At 38.3% G+C, this 26943-nt stretch overlaps 1 long non-coding RNA gene across 1 annotated transcript; it reads right to left on the bottom strand.

The window, feature by feature from the left end:
- Nucleotides 1–18467: 18467 nt before the first annotated feature.
- On the bottom strand, nt 18468–20997 carry LOC126811579 (uncharacterized). The gene is made up of 2 exons (XR_007675649.1): nt 20423–20997; nt 18468–18570 (listed from the first exon to the last, which is right to left on the bottom strand). It is a non-coding gene; the product is annotated as an uncharacterized LOC126811579 (long non-coding RNA).
- Nucleotides 20998–26943: the final 5946 nt, after the last annotated feature.

The following is a 26943-nucleotide window of genomic DNA, read 5'->3' as shown; positions in this document are numbered from 1 at the left end:
ATTAGATAAAGCTTTAGAAGGTGTAGGCCTATATAACGATAAGCAATATTGTCGAGGGAAATTAGTAAATCGCCATTTGTAATTTAACATTGTGAACTATTGATGAGATGGAATGACATTCCCGGATTTAGTAATCACACACCTAATTGTTTAATATAAGACCAAATAAGTGAACTTGGGAATACTTGAACAGTAGTTTCCAGAACACGCTTGACCATTTCAACAATATAAACCTAATTATGCCGTTCACTTGATTTAGATGACCCGGGGTCCAAGCCATCAACACCGAACCATATGTTTGGGATAAAACGGTTCTTTATATTCTTATAAATAAGATGAATACTGACAATCTAATAAAAAACCGAAATGTAAATGACATTCGATTTTATTCATTTTGAAAGATGAGTAGCGGGGTAAAGACAAAAAACGTTTAATTTACTTGAAAGCTTAAACATGTCAGAAAATAAATTAAATACTGCAGTATTCAAGACCAAACACAATCCAATACAGTTTTATTAAAAACATTTTGGTCCAAAATTATTCAAATTAATCAATCAACTCATATTTAAGATTTTACTGACTTAAAACCGCCCCCATTATGTGACTTAAATAAATAAAGTAATAATAATTATATCGCTTTATGCGAGAGTATATTGTAGTGACCCCTTATCATTCCGCCCGTCCGTTCTACAGCATGTGCTATGAGATTTGTTTTTCAACTAGTCATAAAAGATTAAAGGTCTAATACTATAGGGGTTATTTTAGTTCTATAAAAGGTGCTCTGTTTAATATATTGAACTAGATAAACAAATGGGTGACAACGAGAAATGTGCTAAGTAGGTATTTTGCAAGATTTAACTTTCTTAGACTAACTCACAGACAGTTTCTGCCATTGTCAATGGCTAAAAGTAGGGTACTATCGTCCAGTCCTCTTGTACACAAATTAGTCCAATTAAATAGAATAATGTTGACGTAAAACGGTGCCCATACGAAACACTTACCCAAAAATGTTAATTGCACCGCCCTAATAGCTGACGTATCTATATTTTCTATATAAGAAAGAGCGAGGTTAAATTTCCCTTCAGACACCATTCGGAGTTCATAGGGGACATCATACCCACAGCCTCCTCGGCTTAGAGACTAGGGTGATGACATCATCCAGAGTTCCTAAGAGAACAACATACCCACAGCCTCCTCGGCTTACGGGCCGAGGGAGATCATCATGTAGACTTAGAAGGAAGGGTGTAACGCCGCAAACCCAAACCAGTTGATAGAGAACTTATTATTCAGCTTATATTTAATGCCATATCTGTGTGTGTAGTTTCCTGTCTATAACCAATGTATTATGGATTGATCAGTGGAAATAGTTTTATATACGACGGATAGTCACGGCATAACAACACCTTAGTGTCACAGTCCTTATGTTTTTCCAACCTCGTGGGTTTTCTCCGGGTCCTCCGGTTTCCTCCCACTGCTAAAGACCCCTACGCGCAAGCGAATTATTGAAATAAAATTAAACCATATGTTAGTCCCGAAATGACTTAGTTGGTATCGAATGGACGTTAAACCCCATTTCTCTCTCTCTCTCTCTCCCTTATGTTTTTAGAGATCCGTGACCAGGATAGTGCCACAAAGAAACCCTATCAAAACTCACCCAGAGGAGCATATCAGCTCTATGCGGAGTTATAACCCGGCTTGACAACGAAAATGTGACTAGTCGTTCGGATGAATCGAAATGCTGAGATATGTCTGTAAAAAACCCATGACGTTTGGAAATAGGAGAAGAGTATAATATAGGCGGAAACGACGAAGTCTGTGTATTATGTTCGTTCCTTACAGAGCTGTCGGTGGGCAGCCCATTATGTGTAAAGTTTTTTTCCATACTCGGATAGAATAAATTACATGTCTGTTTTTTACTTTTGAGATATATCTAAACAGTTTGGCTTGTAATATGTCTTTTGTAGACATGTATGGAAATTGTATTCTAAAGCCAGACATAGGGTCGTTTTTTATGGTGTCTCGACCTCTAGATAACTTTAAGTTCTCAAATTTATTCTGTTTGTCATTAAAAAGTCAGAACATGACTTGACACAAAAATTCAGCTAACTAAAACCTTACCAATTATCTGGCAATGTGGTTTCAGATAAAGAAATGAAATTACATGTAATTGAAATGGGGTTTAACTCCTACTGTTCTGCTCTGATATTGGGATCATGAAGACGGGTTATCAGATAAAGACCATATAACTAATACATACGTGTATCATTTCATTTATTTCCCTATTGTTTACTTTCAGACAAAGTGATTGCTTTCAGAAGAGATTGTTCAACAGTACAGACTGACACATGCGTCAATGTGCCTGAATTCGGGGGTAAAACTTGTTCTGATGTATGTTTCACAGACAGTTGTAATTCATCTACAGTTAATATCCATTCATTTACTTTACTCACTCTATTCTGTTTATTATCAACCATGTTTTTACATTTATGATTAAATTGTATTCATTCATATTCATTATAGATCTAATTCAAATTATTTATTCAATTATTGTATGTACAGATGTGGTATATGTGTCTATAGATCACCCCTGATTGATTTAGGTGGTTAACTGTATGAATAAACAATCAGCGAATAATTTATAGCTTATTGATTTCTATTTCAAGGAGGTAGAAACGCCACCACAACTTACTGATTTCTGCAACATTACATTTGAAGCCTTTCAAGTTTATCGCAAACCATTATTGCACTCATTAAATCGATTCATCATTTTTTTTTCCTTTCTTGTTGATAATTATGAAATATGAAGGTGGCACAAAATATATTTCCCCCTAATTAAATGGTCATGAAACTATTCTGCTATACGCCTGCCATACGTGAGTGTGGCGATGGTTCGGTCCAGGTGTTCTTTTGGGAATTTTTAGTCTGGCAAGTTGGTCAGATGGGACGAAAAACTGAGATCACATGTATACGACTGATAGCAAGTTAAAGATCCCTTGAAATAAGAGTAGGCGTATGTCTGTCTTCATTGATCCAGTTAATGCATTTACTGGTGCAATATCTGATAATACCACCATGATCACTGACAAAGGTATGGGGGATGTACAATTTTCTATGCGCTAATGATAGATAGAAATTTTTTAATTTAGTGTCCCTTATGTATTATTTAATCCTGTGCATACAATATTTGTACAACATATTTCGTAAATAATCTAAATATTATTATATTATAATGTAGTGTGTAGTCTATGGCATCATTTAGTAATACATTAAAGTTAGTTTAAAGTCACTAACCGTCATTAAGAGAGACGGAATTGAACCATTTTGGGCTTATATTTCTTAAAGAGATTCCACGTTCATAATACTGTAGTTGACAAGGGATCCAAAGTCCCTGGAACGACGATCAGAGACGTTAAGGTTATAGAACAAACATTTCATATAACATGTGCAGGGGCACGTTACAAAGTGACAATGTAATGATAAATAAACAACAAAATTATAGACATGTTAACAATTGCATACAGAGTAACAATCTGTTTCACAGATGACTGTTTCGACACGTTGTTTTTTTTAAAAAAGAATATAGAGATGTACAGCATCTTAAACTAAATGATAGATTATTCCATAAAACAGATGCTTGATAGCTAAAAGAGCGCTGACCATAAGAGACTAGTTGAACAGTTTTGGACTCTAAAAGTAGTTTATCTGATGTATGTAATGTATAAAGTTCTAAAAGATCTGAGAGGTAAACAGGGGCTAAATTATTTAAACATTTAAAAGTAAGTAATAAAATCTTAAAACCAATTCGATATTTAACAGGTAACCAGTGTAAATTATACAAAACAGGAGTTATGTGGTCGCATTCCTTAGTTAAAGTAGCAACTTTATCTGCAGTATTCTGTACTTTTTGTAATTTATATATAAGCTTTACAGGTAAACCAACGGAAAGTGAATTAAAGTTATCTAATCGAGAAGTGAACCAGAGAATTGACATGCAAAGTGTTTTCATAGTACCTGGGTCTGAGTGCAGGGGACTAATTGACGCGTTTTTGTGTCACGGGTTTAGAGTTTTTGCCCCCCCCCCCTCTGCAATCACGTGGATGCAATGCGGGTTTCAACCGTATAAATGAAAGGTTCTGACCTTCATAGCTTCTCAACCAGTGTCAAACAAATCGACTCTAACATGTTCCACACAGCCCAAAATGGGTCGGCAAAGAAACCCACTTAACGATATAAATTATTTTATTTTTTGATCACTTGGGACCATATTCCTCATGCAAATTCAGCGGCCAATATACCCCAGAATTGTAATAACTGTATCTATAACGACAAGAAAAACTTTGTTGAAAATTTGTTAGTAAAATTCAGTAAGTAGACTATGCTCCATACATGTTTTGTGATTTATTTCTATATCCAAGAAAAAGATTTATTTTTGATTCTGGTTTTAAGCAAGTATCCTACAAATTTGCATGCCCTGGATGTCCTACAAATTCTATTCTATCAATATAGTAATGATAGACAAGGTTTTCTAGACAGAGGTTTTGTTTTAGAAAGTAATGATATCATTGAATGAACGTATATAGGTTATTGTAATAAAGTTGTTTTCAGTACATAATTTTGTTAATTCATGATGACTGTTTGTTTTTTAGAGACTGGCAATAGGTTATTGTAATAAAGTTGTTTTCAGTACATAATTTTGTTAATTCATGATGACTGTTTGTTTTTTTAGAGACTGGCAATACTATATACCGGAAAACACCATTTTATACTGAATACCGGAAAACACCGGAAAAACACTAAATACCAGAAAACACTCTAAATACCGGAAAATACCCTAAATAGGTAACCCGGAGACTAGCACCCTAAATAGGTAACCGAGAGCCTGGTCCTCTGTGTGCCTGGGTTAGGGTTTGTTTCCGGTTTATAGTATACCCCATCTCCGGGTTTCCTATTTAGGGTGGTTTCCGGTATTTAGTGTGTTTTCCGGTATTTAGTGTCTTTCCGGTGTTTTCCGGTATTCAGTATAACATGGTGTTTTCCGGTGTTCTCCGGTATATAGTATAGCCCTTTAGAGACCCATGTTGTGATTTTAATCAATCCCTAGTGTATCGAAGAGCTTTGTTTGAAGTATAAACGTAGTGTATCAAGGTCATTAAATTTACAACTTATTATATCCAAGGGCAGCGATCGATATTGCTCAATGTGCAAACACCATGGGTAATAATGTAGGCTTACCACAAACCCCAACGACGCCCCTATATCCAACAAACCCAGACATTTATCATACTTGCCGGTTCGGTTGATAATTCATGTTCTAAGATTAGCTGGCAGTTATCAGGGTGTGTGTTACTTCTGTGGGTTGTATACATTTGAGTTTAAACATAGTTTAACCTCTGCATCCACAATAGTGATATCGTAAAAAAGTTTAACTAGAGAATGTCTAAAAATGTATTTTCGCCTGTTAACACGACCTCTAAATATTCTGACAATCCTGTAACATAGTTCAATGGTACGGATTCAATGTGCTGTCAACGCAATATTTAGGTCATGTTTGACTAATACTTTACTAACATTTTATTTTGATCAAGGTAACGTATACATGCATGTACATACAATACAAATGGATTTATTATTGTACACTATTCAATCGTTTATTTCATAATTCAGGCGGAGTTGGTGATATATAAAGCATTTATGTAAACTGAAATGAAATGAAATGGGGTTTAGCGTCCTGCCCTGACTGGGATAATGAAGACGGGCACACGCTATACAGTGTGCTATGAGGGAATATTACCCAGACGGTGGCACACCAGCATACTCTTGTTTCGAATTCCAACTGGTAAGGATTCTTTTACGTGCACGCCAATGGTTACACGGGACCTCAGGTTTTCTCACATCCGAACGACTATACGTTGTCTCTTGCACGTCATCCGTCCTGCACCACTGACAAGGGGGAACCGCGCCGGAAAACGTGTGAAAACTCATTGTTTAAAATAATAATCCTTCACGTACGGTAATGATTTGTTCTTATAAAGCAACTCCTAACATCAAAAATGGGCACTTCGGGCACACTGATGAATAAATCTGATTTAGAATGAATGAATTGCCATAATACCCACAACTTCTAGCATTACACAATCTTTTCAAATCATCTTAGTGGGCTTAGTGTGAACCTCTATAGATTAATCTTTCAATGCAATACTGCAATTCACAATCTCTACAAGATTCGGTTGAATCAATAACAAAAAAAGCAAACACATCACAGAGAAATGAAGGTAATAACCATCAGTTTTATGCCCCTACTTCAAACTAATACGATTTCTGTGTACACTGCAACGAATTATCCAAAGATATGTTTGTAAGAACGGTTGGTTGAGTGATTTCATTTGTTAGGTAATGAAAACCCGCCGCAGAAATTGCTAGTTAGTCCGATGAAGCGAGAGAATGGTTTGCTCTTCTCATTTTTTTTAATAAAAAAATTGATAGTTGTGATTTCTACGAGAAACCTGGAAATTCCATTGAAAAAAAATTGCAATCGATATTTAATATGACCTTGTATAGAATATCTGTGATGTGGGCTCGAAGTCATTTTCACTGAAATGTGTTGATCAGAGACTGGTTCGGATGAGTTAATCTTTCAGTCCAACATTTTCATCTAAATTAAGTCCTTAATCCCCAGATAATCCCTTAACATGATAGTGTTATGTTAGAATGAAAGGAGAACACCACCCAAGGGAGCACCAACCTTTACATTGCGATTAACTGGAATGTCCGTTACAACCAATGTTGATCTAGATCTTATAAAAATAATCATTCGGGTAGCCTCTTACATTTCTGCACCAATTATGAAGACGGACATATGTCATGCAGTGAGTTATGAGGAACATATGCCCCGACCGTGGCCTACTTGTATTTCGATTTGCCAGACGATCTTCAACATGATGCCAATGGCATACACACGGGACTTCTGTATTAGGTCTACCTTCCGAACGACTAGACGAATTTTTCTTGCTAGACCGTGGTGATCGTGGTGATCCTATCAGATCTTATAATATATCGAGGTCAGTGTGGCGATCATATCGAAACGTATCCGAACGACTCAATGGGGACAATCCTAGCGTAACGCATTTCTCGACTCTGGAAACCTAGCATAAGTTAGTGTCACAATTTATTAGGAAACACGAGTTAATTGATATACATTTTCAGCAAAACTTCATATTTTTCCTATAGTAAAATCTCGAAATAAAACCATACTTTTTATTTTTCCCATCTGATTTTGTGATGATTATGTTGACATACACTACTGTTTAGTTCTTTGTTGAATTCTTTGTATTAAACCATGCCAACTATACACTTTGTCTTGATGCGGTTTTAAACACATCTTATTTAGAAAAAGTGATATTCAAATGCTTTATTTATTGCCTACAAGCAGACATTGTAACAAATGTTTAAGCGTAAAATCTGATCTCCGGTGGCACACAGTGGGAATATAATGCATGACTCTGAAAATACCAAAAGCGCCTTTTTTAATGTTATTTATATATAGTAATCCAGATTCCGATAGCGACCAGTCAAACAAGCCCTCAGTGTATATGTTTATAATGTGCTGCACACCAGACCCAGCATACGGTAACATAAACCTTACACGTTTATAATTTGTAAACTAGTTTATAGACACAACAAATATAAACCTTCCATGTTTATAATTTAGGGTTTAGGTTGGGTTATATTTAACGGTTTATAATGACACATCGTATCTTTTATTACTATCATTAATTTGGTACTGATTTGATTCCTTGACAGACGGCATAACAACAAGGAATCATTTGCGTGGTTATCAATTCAGAACGTTTTCAATTACGTTTAGAAAACTGTTCCAGGTTGTATAATTGTATTAAACCGCTCCATGCAGCCAATGATGGATACACGATTTGGAAGAAGTTCACAATTCAGTTGATAGCAGGTTTACAAAGCGTTACAGATAATGAAACAAACTCTGGCGGGGCGAACGTTTCTTTGAAATATATTTTGATTTTTCAAGCGAGATTGGCGTTTATTCATATAAAATACGGTACGTTATATACCATAACGATCAATCAGATACATAAATCCATTAGTGAAAAGGCTAAATCGAAACAATTTATAGTAATTACACTTCACAAATGTAATATAATCAATACCCAAAATAGCGAAATATTGTACCAGGCCAAGAAAGCATACTATAGCGCGACACACACCACACATGAATTTGTAAGTATAATTAGCATTTTGTTAAAAGTAGAGGTTTCTGTGTTAAAAAGATGCATTATGTAAGATTTCGATAAAGGGTTGACAGTTCTCGCTATAATAGTTAAAAAAGGATAGAAAATGATAGAGGAATATGTTGAACATTTCAGTCAAATTGCTTGATTCTGGGTCGAATTATGTACGTTTGAAGAACAGTGCTACCGTTGATACGATAATAAAGTCTCGATTATTCATTTTTGATATTATTAACTGCCAATCGTGTTCATACCCATTAAACATCAAAACTACCCGATAGTCTAGAGGGTTGAATATTGGTTTGACATGTGAATAAATGTGCAAGGCCAAACGAAAGATTTAGCTGTTACATAATGCATCTTTAATAGAACCGCCCCAGATATATTTTATTGAATTTAACGTGTTAAACAAATCTAGCAATCACTTCTGAATCTATTTAGACTATTTCCTCACATTTTATCGTTTAATTTGTAAGCTAAAATTTTGTGTTGGTCGATGTACGATAACAGTGGGAAAAATGAACACTTAACTCGTGAAATCCGATAGGTTTCATTTCGTCGATTAATCTCAGCAAATATATAAAATTAAAAATCTTACAAAAAACGTCTGCTCTATAGCCAAAAACTATAACTAATATAACATTTGGGCGATGTTTCGAATAGAATTCTCTCTCAACGTTTTCAAGCAATACGATAACTATTGGATAAACATCAAGAGACAAACAATAATAACAATTTATAAATGATGCATGACACAAACTATATTAGATACATAATCTTTCAGAGGTATTTAGTTACTGGATAGAGCAATAAGCTATAACACATACTTATGGAAAAACAGCTACTTGTTTATTTGGGCGACGTTTCGAAGAGTATTCTCTCAACGTTATCAAGCTAATACAGTAATACAAGTAGTAGTAGTATCCTGGTGTTTTACGTCTGCTTCCACATAAGTGATATCGCAGACAAGAAATAGGAGAGCCGAAGCTGCTTCCTGTTTTTAGAATATGATTTTGCAATCTTTCCATTTTCGGCCTTAGACCATGGATTGGGTTTTGTGGGAAGTTCTTCCCTTTATTTAGTAAAAAACATATCGTTTAATAGATGTTTTCTTCTGCTTCTGGATTGGTAGATGTCTTCGTTGTGGGATTAGTGTTTAGGTGCCAGGCTCGTCTTATCGTGACCTCCCCTTACTCCAAAACCCCACTCTATGGGTTTGGTATCTGTTTCTTTTGCGGAATAGTGTTTAGGTCTTGAATCCGTCTGGTCGTGTTCATTTATCACGAGCTCCCCCAGTCGCAGTTCCGTGATTGTTTCCCTGATACCCTGGCCGAAGCTTTTCTTTCTAGGATCTCTCACATATCTTGTCTTTTGTAGACTGACAAAAGTAGGGGATCTTTCGCCCAGTTGCGAGATCTTGGCCCAATACCTTGTAGCTAGTTCTTTTCTTCTTAGTGATAGGGGCAACTCCCCGGCTTCCTGTAGTAATGCCTCTCTCCTAGTCCCAAGCCCTACGCCAGTCGCAATACACAGAGCTTTGTGTTGGATGGTGTCAAGCTTACTTAAGAGTTTTGGCGCGCAGTTCATGAAGGCCAAAGAGCCGTAGTCTAATACAGAGCGTATTAGAGCACGATACATCATCATTAATGTAACTCTATTGGCACCACACGTGCTACCAGTTATTTTTCTCATTAAGTTTAGGATTTTGGAGCATCTATCTACAGTCAAGTCGATGTGCGGTTTCCAGGTCAGCTTCGGTCAAAGATTACGCCAAGGAACTTGGTTTGGTCTTTAAACTCGATGGTTTTCCCGTTCATACACAGAGTTATTCTGCTTATCCCACTATCCCTGCTCACGAGCATACCGACCGTTTTCTTCTCTGAGACTTTGAATCCCCAGTCGTTTGTCCATGTCATGAATTTGTCTAAGGCCTTTTGCATGTTCTTTTGCAGTTCACAAAAGCCCCCCCCCCCTTTCCTCCATATGGTACTGTCATCAGCAAATTTAGCTAAGTCAGTTCTGGCATCGAGGTAGGACGATTTCTGTATGTCATTGATCATGATATTGAAGAGGGTGGGACTGATGACCGACCTCTGAGGCGTGCCATTTTCAATTGTTTGCTCGGCACTCAGGAATCTGCCAACATTCACCTGTATCCTTCTATCGCTCAGAAAGCTTTTGATCCACCGAAACATTATGCCCGTTATACCGATACGTCCCAACTTAAAGAGCAGCCCGTCTAACCAAACCAAATCGAAAGCCTTGGTCAGATCTACGAACACGGCACATAACAGAGGTGTGCCTGCGACATAACTTGCTGTAGTCCCACCAAGTGGTCCATTGTTGATCGTCCTTTCCTGAACCCGCTTTGATTTTCGTCGATCAGTCGGTTACTCTACAGTAATACAAATATTATGAGTCTAATTTATACAGAAAAACTATAACAACAATTTCTGAAACCACACAGCAAGAACAAAGGAGGTGATATTCTACTAAGACTTCACCCCAGTTAATTAGTCTTAGTAGAATATCACCCCCTTTGTTCTTGCTGTGTAGTTTCATAAGTATGTGTTATAGTTTATATTAGAGATAGAACGAGTACATATCAGAGAAATAGTACATGTAGTAGGGTTATCCGGGAAATGAAAGGAATTTTTTTAATAAGCGATAAAATCCTACATCTCTGCTCCATCCGGGCTACTGAAGACGGGTATAATATATCATACATTGTGCTATGAGGGAAATTTTGTTCGGCCAGCGGCGCTACGGCGTACTCCTTTTTGAATTTTAACTGTCAAGGGCTCCTTTACATGCACCCCATTGTGTATATCTGTAAAGCCGTTAATAGGTTTTGATAATATTCTGGGAACGCTGAAAAAGAAAGTGAAAACACTACTAAAATTTATATATATATATATATATATATATATATATATATATATATATATATTTACTTAAAAATAATTATTACTTTCAGTAAATATTTTCCCAAGAAGTAATCATTTCAATGGCTATACGATTCCCCAAAAAGGAGTAGTTAGTGAGAGGAGTTCGGCCAGCAATTTTGAAATAAAGGCCGCCGCGCTGGTATAGTGCAAAATCACCGCAAAATAAAGCCAAAAGGTAAATGAAAAAGAAATGTGAGAAATATAAAAGAGCTATCTAATAGGGTGTTAAGTCTGTGAGATGAAGCAGACAAATAGTCTGTAAGAAGTTCATGTTGTGTAATTTTTATCACATTAATATCTGACAAAATAAAACCGTTTAAATGTCTCGATTGATATCCGCAAGACAAACATCATAAATCAGATTTATTGTCGAATATAATAAGACAGATAATCAAATAATTCATGTGATTTATGAATAAAAGAAGACACTGCTTAAAAGATGGCACATGTTGCTCGATAATCAAACATCAGACGAATTCAATGTGGAACAGATTGTAAAAAAATCAACTTAAAGAGACGAACATACTCCAAAATTCAAGGTCTATCCATATTAGACATTGTATTCCAAAAATACAGATGATTAGTTTTTAGGCTCTGTGCGTATAATAAATAAAAGGTGTGGGCGTGTGTATGTATGGGTGTAGGGGTGGGAGGGGTAGTAAGATAATTTTGTTCAGACGGCGACGTTTCGGCGTATTCTTTTCCGAATTCCAATTACCAATTGTATACGAGACCTCGGTTTACTGTATCCTGTCCGAATAAATAGAGACACTTACCTCGTCAGCCCCATAAAGATACATTACTGAACAGCTAAATTTCACTATTGAAGGTCTTTCTTTAATTGTTATTTACTGAGCGCCATGGAAAACGCATCACTTAGTTTTTCGTATAACAAACTGATCCTGTAAACATATCTTATTTATTTTGCTTCTTATTGTGAACAGTATTCAAATGGGACCACATCAATAACAACACATTTGTACACTTATGGATGTTCAATCTGTAATCAACGGTACAAAGTCAGAGGGGTCAAAACCAAAAGTACGACACAGATGTCAGTAGCGCGTGTGTCCTCCACGGGCTCTTACGCACGCTGTGCAGCGACGTCGCATAGAATTTATCAATGTTTGAAAGAAGGCCTGGGGCAAATTGTTCCATTCTTGGATAAGAGCAGCTTCTAAAGCAGCAATGGTGTGCATCTGTGGTCTCCGATACAGACGGCGTCCAATCTCATCCCAGACATGTTCTATCGGTGCCATGTCCGGAGACATGACTGACCAGTCCAAGACATTGATGTTGTTAGAGGCCAGGTAGTCCATACTAAAACGGGTGGTATGCCGACGTGCATTATGCTGTTGGAAGTGCTGAAGTTGTGGGTGCGCTCGAAACATCGGAACAACAATTGGTTGCAAGACATCATCGCGGTAGGCTACAGCAAATGTGTAGGGCGGTCCGGTGATGAAATGTGAAGCCTCCCCACACCATTACACTTCCCCCACCCCATCGATTCGTTTCGAAGACGCAGCAGTCTTCAAGACGTCTCCACACACGTTGATGGCCATCAGCGTGATAAAGATGAAAGCGACTCTCATCACTGAAGAGCACACTTTGCCAGTCTACTCTTCTCCATGTCTGGTGTCCTTGAGCCCATATCAAACGCCGCTGACGGTGATGATCCCTGAGGATAGCTCCAACATAAGTTCGTCGTGCACGGAGTCCTACTTCTCTTAGACGACGTCTTACGGTGTTGGCACTTACTGGTCCTTGTCTTTCGACGACTGCTGCACCTGTTCGAGTCGCTGGGCTGAATCTGTCACGCAGATGAGTGACCCGGATGTAGCGGTCTTGAGCCTGGGTTGTAACGCGTTGTGGACCAGGACGTTGACGGTCACGTGTTGATCCAGTAACTCGAACACGTTTCACCAACCTTACAATAGTGGACTGATGACAATTGAAATGTCTGGCAATACGTGTATACATGCCAGCCCTGGACATGCCCATGGCTTCATTCCGTTGATTTTCAGTAAGTCTCGGCATCTCTAGCTCGATTCCTTCACATGTCCAACAACAAATTACGACAGATTGACGTTTCACAGTTCATGTACTGCACATTAAGTTGAAAACATGCTTTTAAAGGGCTCACACACAATGCTGCACGTGAATATTGGGTTTTTCATGTGCATCTCGTGCAATTTATTTTGTGCACACGGGCCGATATTGTTTGCGTTTGGGAGCATTGTGTGAAACAGTAGTTCATAGTATTGCATAATATTATACATACAAAACCACCTAGTAATAAAATATTTGGGAAAAAAAGTGATGCGTTTTCCATGGCGCTCAGTACCACACGTCCTACTGCAACTATCAATGCCATTGGAGGCTCGAGATTTGAACTAGATTGAAACGGTTCAGACATTTAAGGATTTAATTTAAAATTGCTGAAGCGATGATAATTTTCGAATATACCAGAATTTATAAAAAAAATGTTGTTACAAAAACGGATCACCAAATATGATATTCCAAAAATGCATCATCATTAGCTATAATTAGATATATCAAAAGCAGAACCGCAAACCGATAGAATGGATAGACGTAATTATAAGGCGGTGGGTTTATAATAAAGTCACGTAGGATTATCTTCAAAATACATATACAGTTATATTCAATTTACATAATATTTAATGAATCGAATACAAATGTAATTTATTTTATCGATGTAAAAGGCAATTGAACGTCAACCAACACAAGACAACAATGATGTCTTTCGGGTGTTGTATTAGACATTTGACTCCTCCGCATTCTTATAGTTAGTTATATGTAACTTGTAATATTATCACAGGTGTTTGACATTAGGCTCACATTAGGCTAATTGTGCTTTGTCAGGATGCTATATTGTTAATCATAGAAATGAAATGAAATGGCGTTTAACGCCCCACTGCTCTGCTCCGACTGGGCTAACTAAGACTAGCATACGCCATACATCGTGCTATGAGGGGAATTTTGCCCGGACAGCGGAACTACGGTCTACTCTGATATCGAATTCTAACTGCCAAGGGTTCTTTTAAGTGCACACTAATGCGTTGTTCCCTGTCAGGCCCTCTATCCTGCATCATTGACAACGGGGAACCGCACCGGAAAATCCCGATGATCTTGCTAGGACAACACCTGGATCGAAAACGGGATCTCTAGGTTCGCGAGCCAACGTCCTACCAACTGAGTCACCGTTGCTCCTATTAGTCATAGACACAAAACAGATTCAACACAGCGATTCTTGTGTGATTAGTGCCTACGTGTACCCAAAATCTTGCTTGGACCATGGAAAGTGTCATTTTCATTAGTTGTTTTTTTTTAACTTCGCTACGCATTTTGTGAGATTTTATAGAATTCTATAGAATACTACAGGAAATGGAATTCAATCACATAACCAGAGATGCGAAATTCACACATATAATTCTATAGAATACAACACAAAAGATAAATGAGATGTATCCCAAAGTCAGTTGTTTAATCCTATATTTTCTGAATATTCTGAAGAAAATACAGACTTTGTTTTGAACAGAGATATACATTACAAAGCGCGAGCATACTTTTACTAGAATTTATATGTATAATTGACTTTTCCGGCGTGGTTTCCCCTTGTCAGTGGTGCAGGACGGAGGGCAGGACAATGACAGCTGTCTAGACGTTGGGATGGGACAAAAAAACGAGGTCTTGTGCACATATTGGCGTGCACTTAAAATATCCCTTGGCAGCTGGAATTCGATATACGATTAAGCCGTAGCGCCACTGTCCGGACAAATTTTCCGTCATAGCAGACAGTATGGCGTACGCCTGTTTCATTAGCCCAGTCGGAACAGAACAATACTGATCTGAAGTCTTCTTACGGGAGTTTTGTCATTTTGTTGTACGAACCCCTTCCCAATAGCAAAGGCAAAGTCAATGATTTAGTGAAAGTAAAAAAAGACAAAAAAGGCTATGGACTACTTCATATCTACAAGCCTCAATTCAGCAGAGTACACTGATTGGTTTGGCACTTCGAATATGTGTAACAATATTCGTTCGAGAGAGAGAGAGAGAGAGAGAGAGGGGTGGTGGTGGTGGTGGTGTGTGTGTGAGGGGGGGGGGGAGGTAACATTAACTCAACACAAATTAGGGTGACTAAAATATGGTTAACTCAGTTTCAACAATTCTCTTTTGCGTAGGCGGGAAGAAGCCGGGGGATTTGAAGAAACCCAACGACGTTAGGCAGGCGATCCTACTCCTCGTGTACCAATTCCCCCCTATATATACTATTCAAAAAAAGTAGGGGATATTTGATTTTGGGGGCATAATACTAAAATATGCAAATGACTACGAAAAAAGTCACTATAGAACCTAACAGAAGAAACATTTCCAGTTACATGTGACGCCCAAACGCACCAATAGCTACCGCATGGAATGCAGGTGGTGCTTGGGATCATCATGGGGGTCCAACCCAAGATTTGCACGACTCTGACTTTGAATGTTACAGTCATTGTGGCATTGAATTCCAGGGTGGAAACATCAGTTTAATTGTTTTAGTGACCAGAAAACAAATTTTGATATGCGTCGGCTTACCCAAAATGAAAGGTTACGTGCCCTTGGCATGCTACAGATCGGCACAACACAGGCGGTTGTGGCGCGGACGATGAATGTTTCTCAGTCTGTCATAAGCAGGCTATGGTCCAGATACCGTGATACACAATCTGTACAGGACAGACCACGCTCAGGTCGACCAAGGGCGACAACTCAAGCCCAGGATCGATTTATCCGTACCTTGGCCTTGAGAAATCGTGTCATCACAGCAAATCAGATCAGCGCTCGTCTTCAAACAGACACTGGTGTGAGAGTGAGTGGCCAGACGATTCGGAATCGACTGCATAGGGGTCACCTTCGCGCCCGACGTCCTCGCGTGATCCCTTGTTTGAGAGATCATCACATTCAGGCAAGACGTCGTTGGTGTAGGGATCGTCAACACTGGGATAATCGACGCTGGAGCAATGTGATGTTTTCAGATGAATCAAGGTTCACTGTTGATTTTTTGGACAGACGTAGGAGGGTGTGGCGTCGTCGAAACGAGCGCTTCCAAGACGTTAACGTCATCAGACATGATCGATTTGGGGGTGGTTCTGTTATGGTGTGGGGAGGCATCACTGTTGCTGGAAGAAGGGCTTTACATGTTGTTGCAGGGCGTGTTACAGGCCAGTACTACCGGGACAACATCTCGGCAGTCCATGTTGTGCCGTTCGCACGACGTCATGGCCGCCGTTTCATCTTCCAGGATGACAACGCAAGATGTCACAGGGCCAGGATCGTTACAGGTTACCTCCAACAACAGAACATCACCACATTACCTTGGCCAGCACTGAGTCCCGACCTCTCCCCCATCGAGCATGTCTGGGACATGCTTGGACAGAGGTTACGTCAACGTCAACAACGTCCTGCCAATGTCCAAGAACTTGCTGCTGCGTTGCAACAGGAATGGGACAATCTGGACCAAAATGACCTTAGACGTCTCATTAGGAGTATGCCACGTCGGATCAATGCTTGTTTGGCAAACAGAGGAGGATTTACCCGTTACTGACTTGGTTGTGATGCTGTGGTAACTTTGCTGTTTGACCCCGGGTATCATTTTACCCTTATAATGGTCAGTCTGTGCCTTACTTAGTCTAACGATCATTTGGAATAAATCGATGAATGTGAACTTCATTTCATTTTGTCATTTGTTTCTTCGTCAGTTTCATTAGGTGACTTTAATAACACTTAAAAATCAAATATCCCCTACTTTTTTTGAATAGTATCAATGCATGCATATCTGGTATCATCGGAATGTAACTTTGCCGGGTATCTGGTGGTGAGTGTGGTATTCCACACCTAAAATGCCATGCCTCAAACTAAGCTAGATTAGCTCAAAAGTGTACCACATGAAAATCGTACAGCAGTGTACCGTACATCTTCAGGTATTACAAAAACATTCTGACAGACATTTCTAGTGGTGGGGTACCAGCTAATCTATCCTAGCTGGGGGCCGTGGTATTTTGGGCGTGTCTGTTAAGGGTAACCCACCGCACAAACAGTCCGGCAGTGGTCCTATGGTGCTACTGAACAATTCCAAAGCTGTTTTAGGTGGTACAGATTTCAGCTAATCTAGCCCAGCTGTGATCTGGAAATTAGATAACTCTTGACAGGTATACCCCCCCCCCCCCTACAAATATCTGCGGTGGTACTGAACAACTCCAACGTAACACAATTATGGATACACAATTACTGACTTTACATGTAATACTAAGCGACGTTTCGACGAGGATACACCCGTCTTTATCCAGCAAATGATAAAGACGAGAGTATCCTCGTCGCAACGTCGCTTAGTATCCTCGTCGAAACGTCGCTTAGTATTAAACTCAGTAATTGTGTATCCATAAACCTGTACCCTGTGTTGATATGTTCAATTACTAAATGCCAATCAAAGAAGTACTCGAACGCAGTTTTGGGTGGTACAGATTTAGCTAATCTAGCCTAGCTGGAAAGTAGATAACTCTTGTCAGGGATACTCCACCACTACATATGTCTGGCCACAGATCACTAAATATTTCCCCATTGACTTGAATGTTAATTTTCCCAAATTTTCGTTGGGTAGAACACTTTCTGCCACATATGGAGCAACATGTGGCAAACTCTTGTCCAAAAGCATGTATGAGGTTTACCATGAAAATACACAAACTGGAAGTAGAGACAAGTAAACATGCCATTTTCGGTCCTACATTTCAACCAACCTCTCTACTCTTGTAGGGAAAGGGAGAGAAAGACTAAAAATAACTTTCGCCCTACATTCGTAGAAATATTTGGTGATCTGTGTCCGTCACCCCACCACTAGAAATGTCTGTCAGAGTGTTTTTGTAAAATCTGAAGATATACGGTACATCGCTGTACGATTTTCATGTAGTACACTTTTGAGCTAATCTAACCTAGTTGGGGGCATGGCATTTTGGGCGTTGAATATCACACCCACCAACAGACACCAGATAGACTCACTTTCTGATGATACCCGATATGCATGCATTGATACCATATAGCAGAAAATGTGTACACTTTTCGGCTAGGTTGACCCCGCTGGGCTCCCGCTCTATTTTCGCATACACTAGCTGGGAATTGAAATCGCGCAACTCGACCCTTTGACAGACCTTATGATCGTAGACCATTCGACCACGGAAACACTAAAAAATATTCAAGAAAATGCAAATAGTACCATTTTAAGTTGTTTAGTAACTCTTCAAATAAACAATAATATATCAGAAATGTCTGCATTATGTTTTTTAGTCAGCTTCATCTTACACATTCACTGGTACCTAAAAGAAGATATGAAAATAATCGAATATTTTATAACATGAATAGGAGTCACGGTGGCTCCTTGAGTAAGAATTGGCTCGATCACTGTGTTGACAAAAAAAGTTCATTAGAATTTTCCGGCTTGGCTCCCCCTGAAAACCGACGCCCTGTGTGCACGTAAAAGAATCCTTGACAGCTGGAATTCGATATAAAAGGAGGCCGTAGTACCGCTGTACGGGCAAAATTTCCCTCAGCACACTGGTGCATGCCCGTCTTCATTGGCCCGGTCGATGTAGAGCCAGTCTGAATAAAACGAAGATCTATATTTCGTTTCGTTTTTTATACTTTCGATGGCCTCTACTAGATGAAGATCTGACCAGTTGTAGTGGAAGGTGGCGTCAAAGGCCATACTAGCGGCTTTTGACCTATGACGTCAGACATTTGATTAACCAATCAACGTTGATGTTTCTAGTGGGTTAGCCACTGTTCACCCAGCGCAAGCCAAAATCTAGCCGCAACGAACGTTTTATTGGCCAATCCCTCAAATCATTTAAAACGTGGGTTATATAACAACTATTCCAGATCCTAGTGTAGTAAAGACAAGTAAAACGAAATTGTGAACTATAAAAACGAAACGATTAGATTTTAATGAGATTGGTGCAGAGCAGTTAGAGGTTAACCTCAATTTCATGCTTATTTTTCAGAAAATCTTCTATCCACCTATACATTCGGCGTTTTATTTCTACGTTGTGGAGCTTGTGCAAAAGATCGTACACCCACACTAGGTCAAAAGCTTTAGGCAGGTCAAAAAATATTGCACTTTGGCTGTAAATGCCTTAGATATATCAAGTTGCAGTCTGATAATGTTGTCTGCAGTAGACCTGTCGGAGCGATAGCGACAGCGGCGCTACGGCCTACCCTTATATCGAATTCCAACTGCCAAGGGATCTTTTACGTGCACGCCAATGTGTATACGGGACCTCGATTTTTCGTCTCATGTGCACGAGTAGACAGCTGTCCTTGTCAGGCCCTCCATCCTGCACCACTAGCAAAGGTAAACCACGCCAGAAAATCCTGATGAACTTTCTCCGTCAACACCGGGAGCGAACCCGAGACCTCCAGACTAGCGAGCCAGCGTCTTACTAACTTAGCCACCGTGGCTCCACGTCTAATAATAGACATACCCCATGGGACATGGAACAAATAGTACATTAACTTTTATATAATGCATAAAAATATTAAATCGCGACGATAGTAACATGAATGGAATGGAGTCAACACAATACATTCCGATCATGGAAATTTTCATGCTTACGTCTATAATGCGAGCATTTTACCCAGACAGTGGCGGTTCCGCTTACTCTTTATTGAATTCTCACTTGCACGCGATTGTGTTTTTCGTTCCATTCGAATGTGCACCTATTGGTGAGCCCAGTTTTGGACCTACCCCATGCAATGAAATAGTCGATAGTTTTCTAATTAATAGATATATCGATTCCTTGTAATTTCTGTCATTAAAATCTTTATTATCTTTTTCTTTTGATGTTTATCTATGTCAGCAGTGCAGACAGGCAGATGCTTTTGGTAATTTGATTAGCTGACACGCGTCACGTGATATGACGTTTTACCTAATAATTTCATTTTGAATTGATTTTAAAGTAAAACAAAAGGAATCCCGCAGAAATGACCAATTGTTTCCTATAAATAATTAGACAAGAATTCGTTTGATTTTTCTCTAATGGTATCGATTCCTCGAAGTTTGGGACTCAGAGTTTTAGAAATGGGTAAACCTTTAATCATGAACCGCCACAAAATCCAATGCATTGTCAGGAAGCAAAGGAATTACGGGTATAAAACTGATGCGTAACTTACTCTCGTTGGAGTACATTTGCCTGTTAATATTGTTCTTTAAGGATCTTCCATTCCGTCATGTACATATCGTTGGATCTTCTCCACATCATCTATGTGTTCTACGATATCCCGTTTCTTCCAGCTTCTACGCCCTCCTCTACTAGGTGATGGTGATCTGGGTGCATCGTGACGATGCCAGTCTAAAAAATATTTAGCTGATATTTCGTCAGAAATGATGCATAACATCAGTATCACCATTAAAAGAGTAAACATAATTTTCGCCATCTGCAAAGAAGATATAATTTTAGTGGATTTCAGAAATAATGTGCTACTGTTCATTCTCGCAGTCGTATCAATAGATGTATTTGGTTTCTTCTACAATTCTAAATAATAAGAACTTCCACGGTCGCCACCAAAGACGCGTGAATCAACAAATAATTTATGGTTGATATTTTATTTCATTTATTTTGGAATTATAAGAATTCAATATTATATATTTAAAACATTGAAAACGCAGTAAGTTTAGTATATAAGAACCATTTATAAAATAACGGTATAAAATTTCTACAATTTAGAAGTGTATGGTTTATCTTACCTTAATCAGTCTCGGCTTATAATTTTCCTATTCTTTTGTGACAGTTTTATACTTTTATAACGTTAAGTACACCAGGCAATATCGCAACTTCAGGTGTTCAATAAATTTAAATTCACAACTGACATTACAGAAAAATATCAAATCACTTTAATTATCCTACGGACAGTTATTAGGGTGTTTAGTAATTTAAAACATAGCAAGTGGTGGGCCATCTGTGCCAAACTCTAAAATAGAAATTGCTTTGGTATTATTTTTTTTATCATTGTCGCTGCTGCTAACTAGACATACTTTGGCTGCTAAAAAAACCCGATAGGTTTGCTGAATAATTTTCTAAATATCAGAACAATATTCTTCGATGACAATGTTTAAAGACAATATATCAATCTCATAACATGACAAGTCAACAGGACATAGATCTGAACTGCAGATTCAGATTAACACCATTTTAACATTACATCAGCAAAGACATTCTAATCTCGCCTGACGCATGGAACAACATCCAGAGAGAGAGAGAAGATTTAACTCGAGACAAACTAGGTCATTTCGCGACTAACACATGATGCAATTATATTTCAATAATTCGCTTGCGCGTAGGTGTCCTTAGCAGTGGGAGGTAACCTATTCTTTGTCACGTACAACCGGGGAATCGAAACCACGCAAGTTGACTCAATGACAGACCTTATGATACAGGCGCACGTGCTACCCATTCGGCCATCGGCGATTTTATTTCACACGAAATGACACTGACAAAATTACAATTCATACCTTTTAAGAAGATGATTAAATATTTCCACCCAACGGCAGACACAGTGTGCCAACAAAAAGTTTTTTTGCCAACTTCCATGGTTTTCAATTAAGGAACAGACCCGAAATAGAATAACGAAGCGCACTACGTAACACTTCACTATGGAAGCCTATAACTACCATTCATAATTTCTACTTTTCGCCTCTTCAGAAGGCGAAAGTCGAAAAGTCGAAATGTAGAAGTTACGACAAAATGTGAGGCGACAAGGCGGTATACAAGTCAAAATCAACTCAATATGGTGACGCTGGAGGTAGTCATTCACGACACGAGCGCGGTGGACACGGGCATTATCATCTTGAAACGTCGACCTGCACGTTGAGCAAAGGGCAGAACTATCGGTGCCAGGATGTGGTCACGGTAGTACACACCAGTGGCCCTTCCTTCAAAAATATGCAAGTCCGTTCTGCCAATCATAGTGATTCCTCCCCACACCATAACAGACCCACTCCCGAATCTGTCATGCTGTCTGATGTTAACGTTAGCATGACGCCCATTTACACGCCTATCGATGATATCCAGAGTAAATCTGGACTCATCTGAGAACATTACACGCGCCCATCGACGATTGCACCAATTTCTACACAGCCTACACCATTAACGCCTGTTTGCCATGTGCTGGCGAGTTAATGGGGGCACAACACGCGGTCGTCGCGCGTGCAAATGGGCTGAATATAGCCGATTTCTAATCGTTTGGGGTGTAACTCGAATTCCTGTAACTTGGAGTCCAACCATGGAACTATTCAATTGTTTTTCCGACAACAAGTTTCATTATGTATAACAATCGTTGTTAAACTAAATCGGGGTGATTTCGATTTGACAGTTTTTACATGTTTTCGGAACAGGTTTCGAAGTGTTTTGGTTCTGTTTTTCGTTGTTCCAAAGTAAATATACGGTGCTAAGACCACCTAAAGATAAGTTTTAAATGTTCCTATTTTAATTAGAACAGATTTCGCTTTAGTTTTTATATTTTACGCTGATATTTATTGCTTTAAATCTTCCGAGTGCAAAAACGGAAATTGGAACTTTTGACCTCCGGGGTCACAAAGAACAAAGGTGAATTTAGCAAGTTTACATTTTTATTGAATCATTTTCAGCATGTTTTCATGATATATAAGAATGATTGCGCATTTACTTTCAGTGCAAATGACTTCTTTTCACCTTTGACCCCGAATATCTCGAAAACGTCCCAACGACGGACTGATTTCCACTCGGCATCGTATTCTACGCAAAATTTTACTCTAGAAAAGTTGGGTCTGGTTTTGTGCCCATTTGATCCCCCCCCCCACACACACACACACACTGAGCCTCCGGTCTATGGCTATATTTGTAATTTCTAATCAGTTTTGGACGTCGAAATACGCCAGCTGTGCAAACTGCAGTACGGTTTGATATTTCAATTACGCACTGGCGATTAGCCTTAAAAATAATGCTCGAGAGCATAGAGCAAACCGAGTTAGAGATTTCCGCCAGTTAAATGTGCACATTTAAAACGTAATAACGAAATACACCATAGCGCGTTGGTTCAATTAACTAGACAATATGGTATTTTCTGAGGGTAAAATCATCGCAACGATCACAGTGGTAATTATTGCGCAATTAACCTGTATACGCTGCCATATTCCAGTGTTTTTATTCAAATTCCCCTTCAAATGAAGTATGATGAAGACGGCGTGGTTTACAGAGACAGTATTTCATATTTATTAAAATAAGTCTCACAAGTTCGCAAAATTAACATAAATAATTATCTAATAGCTTGACATTACATCATATCCGGGATTAAGACAGCACAGACCCTATCGTAATAATTTATTCAACTACAATACAGGTTATATTATAATGGATGTAGTTTAAAATATAATCATTATCTGATATGTACAAAGAAACGACGAAGAATGCCACAAAGTAAGAAGAAGACGACGTGTTTTCGGGTATCCATTTTATATTCATTAGTATACGTGTCGCGATCGCAAAAATTGACATTTATTACGATACCGGTTGATGTGCCATTAGGAAGAATAAAGTACGACCTCTAATGTTATAAGTTGCCCTACTGTAGAAATCACATTTAAATCTGTTAAATGTGTGTTGTTTTAAAATATTATATACTGTGAAAAGCATAATACATATATAGAAATGGTGTATGCTTAGACGTTGATTTTTCATTAATTAAAATTACAAAAATGGTTAGTGTTACAATGAGGGTAAAGATAAATTTCATAAGAATTATTACATTTATTACAATATGGGTAAATATTTCAATAGCGGTTGAACTAAATTTATTACAATTATTACATTTGTTACAAATACAATAGGGGTTGTAGCAAATACATCTTGTCGACACAGTAATCCAAATATTAAACAATCATTAGAAAACAAACAGACTTACTCTTACCCTTTAGAAACAAAAATGTAATCGTAAAGAACTTATATGTAAGTTTTAGATCCATACTTTACAGTTCTCGCTATAATAGTTTAAAAATAGATAATGAAAGAGGAATATATTGAAAATAACTGTCAAATTACTTCATTCTGAGCGACGTTATAACTGTTTGAAAAGACAAAGTCTCGATTTTCCACTTAAATTATCAAATGGCGATCGTGTTTCAATAGGTTAAAAATCACAGCCATCCGATGTTCTAGAGAGTTTATTGTGGGCCTGCCATGTAAATAATATCTAAGTAATAAGTTACATAACATTTGAGGCCAAAAGAAAGGTCTGAAATAGACAGAATTATCTCTTAATGCATCATTAGGCTACTGTTGAAGCTTTGTTTGACATTTTGTAAGTTTGGATACTAATAGAATGATTTTTAATGTCATAAAATACAAATGGAATGGGGTCTAACGTCCTACTTTTCTGCACCAACAACGAAGACGGACATGCGTCTTGCAGTCTGCTATGGGAGAAATTTTGTCCGAATAGCCACGTTTCCAGCTATACTCTTCGTCGAATTCCAATTGCCAAAGTACTTTAAGTGCATAAGACCTCGTTTCTGTTCCATCCTATACCACTCTAGAAAATACTCGAGGAACTTTGTCGGCCAACATCGAGATCGGACAACCATTGTATCGAACCATCCTCACTGAGTCACTGTGGCTTCAGTCATTAAACACAATAAACATTAATATAGATTATAATACAATGCAATAATCTGATCAAAATATAATAAGGAACAATGAACAAAATAAGATATCATGCCTTTATACATCTATCTCCGCTTGATACCTTTAGGGTATATTAAAATTACTGAACCACTAAAATCATTAAAACATAAAAACATTGCCAGGGGAAATACAATCGGGGTATCAAATGTAGAAAACACTACAGACATCATTCTGGTAATAAACTGTAATCTATCCAGTTTATAGTCCCTTGGGTTGCTTTTTACCTATTACTGATATACATTCTAAATGAAATTGACCTTTTAATGGTATTAAATCAGACATTATAGCTTATCGATACTGTAGAAATTAACGTTACACACTTCCAGAAGCCGACAAGGGGAAACAATGATCAAAGCAGAATTGGTTATTGGGCATTGAAACACTCAATGTATCAACTGATCAGAATTCTCTAATTCTTTGCTCCTGCTTTCCATTTGTTGTATCCCAATTCTTGTACCAACCACTGACTCTAAACGAACATACGGCAAATTAAACAGGGTGGAGATTAAAAAAATAACAATACCGTGTACTACTTGTCGCAGACATAGTCGTGACGTTGAATGTAAATTTGGTGGTCAGTAGAGTACAGAAAAAAACTGAAGATAGGGCTGATATCAAAAAGATTACATGTATTGGGGGCTTAGCTGGCGGCTTAATTATCTGTATTTATATGAATAAGCATTTGATATTTATAAAGATGAAGGCAACGAATGATCTGTAGGCCGGTGCCAGCCACACGTTATAAGGAATAGGGTCTCCCTAAACCTCGTGGGTTTTGTCCGAGTGCTCCAGTACACACTTTGTTAGTTAAAAAAACAGATCGTTGTCGGGGGATGAAAACCCAAGATTCCCTCGTTTACACATGCACGGATAAGGACTAATCGATGAATAAGCGGAAAGGTGCTGCCCAAGTAAAATTCACCTCACTCACATTGCACATTTATACGTAGGGTAGAGTACTAATTAAAAAGAATAGTCTCAATACCGACCGGAGTATTGTGTTTACGAGACAATATATTCTTCAGTATTCAAATTGGATTTTCTGTTATTAATTTCCCCTACATGCACTATGCTAATACCATGGACCGTGTTTAGATGGACAGGCAACGACAACGAAGCCTTTAGAATTCTGTGCCGCGTCAAAAAATAGACCGGACAATCGTGACTAAAATAAAATTACCTCCCCTCACCAGTATTAAGTTTAAAAACAAAGAGAGGGAGAGAGAGAGAGAGAGAGAGAGAGAGAGAGAGAGATGGGTTAAACGTCCACTCGACACAAACTAGGTCATTTCGGGACTAACATATGGTTCAATTATATTTCCATAATTCGCTTGCGCGTAGGGGTCTTTAGCAGTGGGAGGAATTTAGAGAATTAAGCAAAACCAAAATGCTTACGAAAACTACGAAAATGTTGAAATCAATCGTTTGACAATGTTCAACTACTGCATTTGGAAATTTCAAAGTTCTAAACTGGAGAAATTCGTCATTACCGGATAGGAATACTTATCCGGTTGAAAAATTACCATGTAACTATAAGAATACCGTAAATTCTAAGGAGGAGTTCGAGAAATTAATGTGTATAAAATCCCGTAATGTCAAAAATCACATCGCTTGATTTGCCGTTGACATTGAGATCTCGTTGTGTCTCGCGCGAGCGGCACAGAAACCAACCAACGGGACTCGTTGCCAGTCCATCTATATACTGTCCAAGCTAATGCGATATCACCGTACGTAACTAACGTACGAAAATTAATTGGTGGCTAGCTTTTTTTTCCGCACGTATACAGTGAATGGCCATTTTGCTCAATAATCCCAGCCAGAATTTGGCTATTTTCTAAATTTGCGTTAAAGTTTAAAATATTTGTTTTAGAACTGAAATAAATTAACTATTAGTCAATCCCAACGCTAAAAACATCATCAGAATTGATTGTGTATATCTGAAATAGACACGACCGACGAACAAAATAGTTCCAAGAT

Source organism: Patella vulgata, chromosome 2 (assembly GCF_932274485.2).
Source record: "Patella vulgata chromosome 2, xgPatVulg1.2, whole genome shotgun sequence".
NCBI lineage: Eukaryota > Metazoa > Mollusca > Gastropoda > Patellidae > Patella > Patella vulgata.
The sequence above is the reverse complement of the archived record's forward strand: the minus strand, read 5'-3'. Positions and strand labels throughout refer to the sequence as shown.